The sequence below is a fragment of the Vipera berus genome (assembly GCF_964194415.1).
Source record: "Vipera berus genome assembly, chromosome: 2".
Lineage (NCBI taxonomy): Eukaryota > Metazoa > Chordata > Lepidosauria > Squamata > Viperidae > Vipera > Vipera berus.
This window is the reverse complement of record NC_138203.1, coordinates 196,032,539-196,042,874: the sequence shown is the minus strand read 5'-3', so window position 1 is coordinate 196,042,874 and position 10,336 is coordinate 196,032,539.

Genomic DNA, 10,336 nt, shown 5'->3' with positions numbered 1-10,336 from the left:
TTAGCTTCCAAAAAACTATAGAAGGTCCTTTCTGAAATGCTTCCATGCTTTTTTTCCCACCTAAGGATCTTCTTCCTGTCTCCCTTAGGTCATTGCTATATGCCATCAGATAAGTATTGTTCTAGGCCAGGTATATAAAACTTGTGACGTCACGTGACTTTTCTCTCATTGCCGGCAATGGGGTGGGTGTGCTTTCAGCGTGACACATCCGGTCTGTGGGCTGGCAGTTTGACATGCCTGTTCTAGGCAGAATAATACCAGTAGTGGTTTTTGATTCAGGCAGCATTTAACTGAATCCTGAAAATTATACAGAGAATGAATTACTGTCATTTTACCAGCTGTTTGGTCAATGTGATGGACCATTTGTCACACAAGTTAAGTGACTGACCATGTTAGTTAGTAAGTCTAGCAAGTTAAGTGACTGACCATGTTAGTTAGTAAGTCTAGCAAGTTAAGTGACTGACCATGTTAATCAAGTAAGTCTAGCAGTTACTTGAGTTCTCTTTTCCTACAGTGGGAGTAGGAATCATCCATAGCAGTTTGCACTTAACAACCGCCCTACTTAGCAAGTATTCAAAGTTACAACACTGAAAAAGTAAACTTACAACCAGTCTTCACATGACTGTCAGTGTCCCCATTTTCAAGAAATTGAGATTTAGCAGTAGCCCTTAGATGTATATACCACCCCATCGTGTTTTATAGCAGAGGTCATCAACCTTTTCATGCTGGCAGCCTGGAGGGAAAGGGAGCAGCTGGGAAATTTGCACAGCACTAGCGGCGCTAGCCACCACTGTTTCTTGTGCCATATGCATGCACAAACAAGTTGCACGTACCTGCACAGGCTAAAGGCTCTGTTTGCACACGCACACTGGGGGTAGCCGCCACTGCTGCTAGCACCACATGCATATGCAAACAGGCCATATAAGTTGCATGGCACTAGCAGTCCCATTTGTGCAGGCATGCAGGCACTAGCCACCACTGCTGCTAGCCACGTGCACATGCACAACATGTGCATGCACAAATGGGGGCATGGCCACTAGCACAAGGGGGGCCTTGGTCCAGTTGGCCATGGCCCAGTAGTGGGCCACAGACCATAAGTTGGGGACCCCTGCTTTATAGCACTCTCTGCCCTCTCTAGGCTGTCTACCATATCAACATATTGCCCCCCAAAATGTAGTGTCATTTTACCAACCTCGGAAGGAAGTTTGAGTCAACCTTGAACTGGTCAGGATCGAACTCTAGGTTGTGAGCAGAGTTTGCCAGCAATACTGCATTCTAACCACTGCATCACCATGGTTCAGGGTCTCCCACTTTCTATCCTGGTGCCTTATAATAACTGCGCCAGCAAGGCTCAGTATTTGGCTGCTTTGCAGTTGGGGGCTATTTATGTATTTATCAAATTTATATGCCACTCATATTGTGGTTCATTTGCAACTTATGCGACATCCTGCAGTCACAGGATCACCATTTACCTTCTGCCTTACAGCTGCCTTCCAACTATCAGAGTCAATGGAGAAGCTGGCAGTAAAATTGCAAGTTGTAGTCACATATGTCTCACTCGACAATCAAGGGTTATTTGCTTAATGACTACAGTGGAAATGAGATTGTAAACCAGTTCTGGTCAAGTGATGTTTCATCTGACAGACTTGCTGGTCACCACTGTGATCATTAAACAAAGACTAATTGTACTGCCTTGACAGCAGGAAGGGTAATTTGTAGTCCTTAGCTCGCTGGAATGTATTTTTGTCATCCTCCAGTTCCACCATCAAAATTTAATACATGACAAAGTTTTCACCAAACAAAAATGAATGTTCTTTTCTGCAGAAATATTCCATTCCTGAAATGACAGAAAACAGAATATCCCAGACCCATCCATTTACATCACATGGTCTCAGCCACTTTGCTCCTAAATTCCCCAAAGAGGCATCCCTAATGCTTAAACAAGTGAAAGGTGGTTCAACTTCTGCTCCAAATAGAAAGAGGGAAACTAATGAGACAGGAGACATTTTAAGGCCTTCAAGAAATCCATCCAAGCATAATAAAGTAACAATCTGTCAAAATTAGCCTCTAGTTGTAGTACAAAACAGAAAAGTATCACCAGAAGCACTCTTACAGTAAGGTGGAGGGTTAAAATAAAACAATGAAAAAGAACCATGTTAAGTTTTCTCTGTGACCATAGTTTATACAGGCTTGCTAAGAGATTGAGAGAACTGAGAACTTAGTTTTCAGAATGTTAAGAAACTACTGTAAGCTCCCTCAAATGGCAGGTACTTTGGGAACCCTTAAAGCAAAGATAAAAACATAAACACCAAGCATGGCTAGCCAAAAAATTATTACAAATCCAATGCTAGCCACCTTGGCTGTTAGATAAATATCTCAGATGCTAACTAATATAATCCAGGATCTTTATTTTTAGGCCAATATTTTCTAGAATATCAAGGAACAAATATGCAGAAATCAGCTGAATTTAAATAATTTAAGATATCCAGTTTGGATAAACAAATTACATGTGTTTTAACTCTTGCCTGATGTTCACCTAAACAAATTTTTTGGATAGGAACAATGTGGTCCACAAGAAGCTTGGTCATATTTTTTTCCCTGCCACTGCATTGATGCAACAGCTATTTTTAGCATGAAAACAAGCTATAGGGTCTCTCCCCACGAGTAAGTTTAAGCACTCCCCACCTCTTGAGTTGGGAGAAAATAAGGCCAGCATGAAATTGGGTGTCCTCCTTTCCATACCCTATCCTGCTTCTACTGCCTCTGATTCAAGTGTTAGTAGTCTCCTGACTATCCTCCAAATAATGGGTGTCAAGCCCTAACACATCTGTGACTTCCCTTGGACAGTGACAGAACTATAATCTTAGTTCAGCTAAAAACAACTTTAACCTGTCTAATTCATGATCTAATGACAAGATGAAGTCAAAATTATGGGAACACAGAGCCAAAATGGCTGTTGTCAGGACATATTTGTCAAGTATATGCAGCTCAGAGACTATCTGTTGGGAAATGAATAAATCTCAGACAGGTGGTAGAGGGTTGCCATAAGAAGCTAGAAAATTAATTGGGTGCTAAAAATCTGATTGCAAGGTGATGAAACTAAAAGGAGTCTGGAGAAGAAATAGGCTCTCCAGATGTTAAGATAAATGGAATACAATTGAAGAGATAAGAAGCTGGTAGGCAGATAGTACAGAATCTGTGAGAAAATCAGAATTTCAGAAAATCAAACCACCAAAAAAAAAGGAGGAGGTTGTCCCCAAAGAATTGAGAAAAAACAAAACTTCAGGTTTGGGAAAGGACATAAGCTGTGAAGTTGTGAGTTACAAGATAATTCTATTACACTCTGACAGTTAAACAAAGAGGAAGAAAGGACAAGAGCAGAAATTAACCTGGAAGTATTGAAGAAAGAAAAAGATGAACCAAAATTTTCAAGTTAAGGGAGAGACGGAAAGTTTACTCTTGAGAAACATCTTAAGAAGATAAAGAGAGGTAAGAGGAAAGGCTTTCAATCAAGGAAGACAGAATGATCACTTGTGGATAAGAGATAAAGGGAAAAAAGGCACAGGATTTTGATAGCTTGGTAAATGGGCCTTGAGAAGCTGCATTTTTCACACTGGAAGACTATCCAGTACATGTTGTTTGCAGAGAAGAGACCCATCTGGCGTGTGTTGTCTGGGAGTGGATTGTGGTTTACCAAGCTAAAGAAGTCTCGGGACCAAGGAATTCATTGCCATTGAGTTCAACAGTTATCCTTTAATTGTTATCTTACTATTATTTTTGCACCAATGTGATACCCCCTCAATAGCTACGTGACTACGGGTTCTGAATACAACCAGTGAAGCTGTTCTTGTCTTTTACTAGAACAGGGGTCTTCAAACTTGGCCCTTTTATGACTTGTGGACTTCAACTCCCAGAATTCCTCAGCCAGTGTGCCTGGCTGAGGAATTCTGGGAGTTGAAGTCCACAAATCATATAAAGGCCAGGTTTGAAGACCCCTCTACTAGAATTTTATATTTTGCTTATTAGATCCATGGATGCAGGGAATGGCAGAAGCTCCTTAAAGACTTTGCTGGTGGAAGGATTTGAAATACATTCAAAGAGATTTTATGGCAAATTTCTGAGGAAATCAGCTCTCAACCTCAGCACTAGCCACTCTCCCACAGTGAACAGCACTGGCAGGTTTGGCCTCATTTCTTATGAATGCTGGTAAAGGACACCACTAATCAATCAGCTGATTGATTTAAACATTTCTGATGTGTATGGATAATGTCCACAGGAGAGAAAGAATAATGTTGTGGCCATGAAACTGGCACCTAAAAGCATGTCCATTTTTCAGCTTTCAACCTGCTTCTGACAGACTTGCTGTGTGGTTCCACCCATGGACCTGGCGTTGTCCTGTTCATCTGTGAAGTCATGGGATCTCTGTGCTATACTGTGTTGGAATGTTGGGTTTCAATTTTGCAGGTGCACACTTTCTGCACCTATAAATCCACTGACCACAAGGAGCAACTAATGTTAGAGAAGTAGATGACTGTGCACTTCTATCACTTTTCCTTGTCTGAAAAGTTTACTCTGTCTGTCTCTACATAACACACCTCCAACCAGTTAGACTGGTATTTTCAGGGTTGTCAGCACTTTCTTCCCTGACACTGATATGTGCAGTTCAGCTTCTCACCTGATTTAGTCTCCTTCCATATTAGATAATACAATCCAGTTTAGGCTTTCAGCTGCAGCTAATTCTGTCTAATCCAGCCTTTCCTATTGCAGAATATTACTTTCATTTCCATTCATGCAAGCACCAGTTTTGAGTATACTTTCCTTACACACACACACACAAAATTGATGTTCCTGATGTTATTTCATGCAGTCTTTCTCCTGAGCAACCTACCTGCTAATCAACAAGCAGGTAGTAGTAATACAATGTTCTCCAGTCCTCTAAACATATTGAATTAAACAAATTGGTGGAACAGTCAGACAGTTATGGAGCCAGTTGAGCTAAGTAGAGCAGGAGAACGGGATATACAATGGATGGTCACTCTTTTTTTAACAAAAAATATATTCTTGAATATGTATCTGAGCATTTAGAAGTATCTGAAAGGATGCTAAGCCTAGGTTAATGCCATCCATTTATCTTCAGTTTCATAAAACACTTTTACAATATATTCCTTGCTGTGTGACAGCAAAAGAAGCACCTGGATAAGGCTGAAAGAAAAATGGGGGATGCATACAAATTTAAGAGCAGGAAGACAAGATGGGGGGAAAAAACAGGAGTTAGGGTTTTTTGTTGAACAACATAGAACTCTTGAATTAGGGCAGAAGATGTCTAAAGCAAGTTGGTTGTGGAGGAGGTTTCAGTACTTTGATGCCATGGTAATAGGTTTCTTAAGAAGACCAAAATAGAGCAAGATGGATGAGAGGAGTACAAAATGGGGGTGGACATGTTTTGCAGTGAAGGATCCTTTTTTAAAAGCTTGCAAAATACACCCACTTTCTTACTTAATAACCACTTTGTCTCCAGGATGTTGCAGGGTGGAAGGAAAAAAAGGAAAGGTAATAAGGCATGGACTTGTTGAGAAAGAGTGGTAAGATGGTGATTGTGCTACCTTTACCATTTTGATCTCAATGTGTTCCATTCTATTGTTTGAACTAAACCTCATGTTCATTTAATAAGAAAACGGGATGATCTAGTGTAGTCCAGCACCCCCAACATGCCTGGAACACTCTTCCATGTTTATGCTCTTCCTTAAATTTTTCTTCCACAATATACCTTAAGGATGGCTTGTCCTGCAATTTAACACATTTTAGGTATTTTCCACACATCAATATATCTTTTCTCTGCAATAAAATTTAAATTGTTTTTCTCCAATGTTCTGGGTAAAAGGGTATCTATATCACTGCGGTTAGCATGATTTGCCATCTATTTCTCATTAATAATAAGAGCTAACCTTTATGTCCTGTTTTGTCAATTTCACTGTTTTTCATACCAAATTATACTGCAATAAGTCAGTCATCCTCAGCTGGCTTCTCAACAGTTCTCATCATCCTCAGGCAATACACTCAACAAGGCTAGTATTATGTACATTATAATTTAATGCCTCCAGAAAGCATCAAACTGAGGAAATGTCACATAGAGTGAAATGAAAGAGAAACGTAATAAGAACTTGTCTTATATAGATGCAACTTTGGTCCGATAAATGGGATGAAAGTTTTTGAGGGACACAGATATCTTCATCAGTCAGAAAACAGGAGCACCTAACTGGTTTAAATCCTGATGATAAGAGGCTGTGCTTCCTGAGATTCTTTGGTCAGGTCTTTTCTATCATAATGTCATCATAAAATGTTTAAAACGTTAACAACAAAAACACACAGCAAACAAAATTTCATACCTGCAATTATTTAACAAATCTCTACCTTACTTCAATCAGCTTCAACAAAATTCTAAGGCTGACCCACTAAACATTTATTTTACCTTCGTTTTTCACTTCATGAAAAGTTCCAGAAGATCAAGAGGAGTGTGATCATGCTGTGTCAACCATATGCATGAAACAAAATAGACAACATAACACCCCGGATTTAACAATTGTTGATAAGAAAGACAAAAAAAAATCTGGATAGTGGACATAGCAGCAGAAGAGAAGAGAAAGAACTGGGGTGGGAGCGGAATCACAAAATACAAAGACTTTCTGATAGAAATAAACTGCCCAATAGTAATAGGTACAATCCAAAAATAACCCAAAGCACATCATTGGCATTGACAAATTCACCATCAGTCAATTGCAAAAGATAGCTTTACTCAGAACAGCTTACATCCTGCAACGATAATGCTAACACCATCAAATATCAACATCTGCCTATCCCAGGTCCTTGGGAAGGACTCAATAGGTGGATAAAAATGCCAAATCCAGTCTGAACATCTGACTAACTGTGTGACAAACCATAATAATGCAGTAGGATTGTTCAATAAAGCCAATTTGGCATAGTGGTTAAAGCTACCAATCTATAAACCAGGAGACCAAGAGTTCTAGTCCTATCTTCAGCACAAAGCCAGCTTTGGGCCAGTCACTCTCTCTCAGTCCTAGGAAGTAAGCAATGGCAAACCACTTCTGAACTCTTACCACGAAAATTACAGGGACTTGTCCAGGCACTCACCAGCAGTCAGTCAAGAAAAGAACTGTTCACACTAATATGAACTTTCTTCCAGTCTAAAATACATCTGTGAGGAGTAAAGCTCATTAAGATCATGGTACCGGAAGAAAGAGCTAAACCTGCTATCTGCACATTCCATGATCAGAACTCCTGTGAGATTTGTTCCTTTAAGTCATGAAGCAACTATTCCAAGGCTTGGCATAGCTGTGACCCTCTTCAGATCCTCAGGGCAAACTCAGAAGACACTTGTACCAGGATATGCAGTGAAGCAAATCAGTTGTTGCTTTGCTTTGCAGTTGCCCCTATGGAAACATTTAGGCCCAGAAGATCTGACTCAAATTATTTCCACAGAAATGTTCAGAGAGTTCATCAGTTGCTACCTACTGAGGGGGGAAAAAATGCAAAGGCAAACCACATGCTTAATGTCATTCCTAATTAGGTTCCTGCAGACTTGCCAAAAATAATTTGATCTAACTAAAGAGACTACATACTGAATTTAACTAAACCTTACAAAATGTAATTCTACGTTTTTTAAGCTGGATGAAGAAGTGTCAAATTTGTCATATAGGAGATTTATGTTACGCAGAGAGGAAAGCCTACTTCATGTAATTTTCATGTGCTACATGGAAAGAACCTTTAACAGACTTAGCTCATGCCTTACACTAAGTCATGAAGAATCAGGATACTTATTCAGAATTATTTTTTGGTAGACTGAGCATAGTGCATGGATCCGGATGTGGGCAGTTAGATATCACAATCAAATCTGAGGCAGGTCATAAATGTCAACTTAAAATTAAAAATTATTTAAATGTAAAAGCCAATGCACCCCTAGGCTGCATCAACAGAGGGATAGTATCACATGAACATTGTGTGAATTGTTAGTACCATTTTATTCTGCACTGGTAAGACCATACTTGGAATACTGTGTCTAGTTTTAGTCAACACAATATAAAAAGATGTTGAGACTCTAGAAACAGTGCAGAGAAGACAATAGTCAGAGAGAAGATGGGTTCGACTTATCCTTTAAAGCACCTGAAGGCAGGACAAGAAGTAACGGATGAAAACTTATCAAAGAGAGAAGCAACCTAGGAATTTCCTGACAGTGAGAATAATTAATGAGTGAAAGGGCTTGTCCCTGAAAGTTGTGGGTGCTCCATCACTGGATGTTTTTTAAGAAGACATTGGACAGCCATTTCTCAGGAATGGTGTAGGGCAGGGGTGTCAAACTGCCAGCCCGCAGGCCAGATGGGTCATCTGGAAGCTGCGCCCACCCCATTGCCGGCAATGGCAAAACCGTCCTGATACGTTGCATGACATCACATGACATTGTGAGTTTGACATGTCTGGTGTAGGGTCTCTTGCTTGAACAGTGGACTAGATTACTAGAATACCACCAATGTCCCTTCCAACTCTGTTATTCTGTATTCTATTCTATGTATAGGTGGTAGGCAGAATGGTTGAAGGGTGGGCAGTCAGCAACTGCAGAATTCTGACTCCCATAGAAATCAGGAGGGAAGGAGACAGTGTTGCACCTAATGGATGGGTGAGCAGTGCAAGGCCAGCAAGGTCAGGACCAGGAGCCTCCCTGCAACAAGAACCAAGCCTGCATGAAGCTCCCACTTTCGTTGATGCCCCTTTCCATTATCTTTCCAAGCAGCTGCTGCCACCCAAGGTGGATGGCTTCAAACTCTATCCAGCAGAAGGGAAAGCTTGGCTGCCCACTGCCTACCTCTCAGAACTATTTGCACATAGCAGAATAAGAGTAGCTGGACTCCTCAGAAGAGAGGCTTCAGTAAGTGCCTTGCCACAGTCAACTTGCTTCCATGTTATGGCTAGAGAAAGTTACAGCAGCAGCTATTAATCTCCATATAAATAGTATTCACGCTAGTAGAATTTATTGGAGGGGGGAAGGTCATTCCAATTCATTTATTATTTTCTGAGGTAATGGCTACCTCTAGATCAGGGGTAGGCAACCTTGTCTCTTTTATGACTTGTGGACTTCAACTCCCAGAATTCCAGAGCCAGCATGGAATTCTGGGAGTTGAAGTCCACAAGTCATAAGAGAGACAAGGTTGCCTACCCCTGCTCAAGACTGTTGGGTGACTGTTAAGAACTTCCTTTCTTTTTCCCCCCTCCCTGAACCCCCAGGAAATGATGGAATTTATATCCCAAAGGTACTTTTTCAAGAGGCAACTGGACTCCCTTGTTTTTCTTTGAAGATGTTTCACTTCTCACTCAAGAAGGCCACCTGGAGGTTTATCCGTTTCCTCAGGGTCACCTGAGTTGTGCAAATGGGTGTGGAGCCTTCTTGGAACTGCTGAAAAGACTATGTTGTAGACTGGAGATAAATGATGTCAGATCCCTCTCCCTCTGTTGAGACAGGGTTGTTCAATTTTAACATAGATGGCCTCTTTGACCCTTCTTTCAAACCAGTGGTCTTCTCTGTCCAAAATGTACATGGCATTTATAATGGCATCATCCCCAAGCTGGGGATGTCTATCATCATGTCAGAATAACCAAAAAAGCTAATTGCTATGAAACCAAAATAGTATTAATGGATTGATTGATTTACCTGGTGGGTTTGTGGCATATTTTCAGTAAGATTACTTACTGAACAAAAGACTTATTGGAATAACGCTAATGTTGATAGCAAACGTCTTCCTTTTTAAAAAGAAAAAAAAACCTTTAGCTGCTGGCCAGGTGAGGACCTTCCTGATGAAATCAAAGTGGCCTTCTTGTCCAACATAGCAGAAAATAAAGAACTTTCAATCCATAATCCATCTTTAGGGACAGACCAAGGTCCCATTCCTACTCCTTAGTACTAAAAGCTTTGCTACCTGTTGCACTGTGGCTACGCTGCCTCTGGCATTCAGAAAAGAATTCCAAGCAGGGATAAACCAACTTGTCATGTCATTGCTAGATAACCCTCCCTAAACTTGGGCTTCCAAAGTAATGCTGGTCCCACCACCATCACCCACCACCCTCAGTGATCATGCAGAAACTTACTTTGATACCAGTACCATTTGTTTTTGTTTTTTCATGAACAAAAAGAGGAAGAAAAACTGGAATACAGTAGCTCAAATAAAATGTAACTGCTGGGCATACATGTGTTTCCCCACCCCACCCCACCCTTCAATGAACCTCATAGACTGTTTTAGAAAACAAAAGAGATGGTTGGATGCATTCTGGA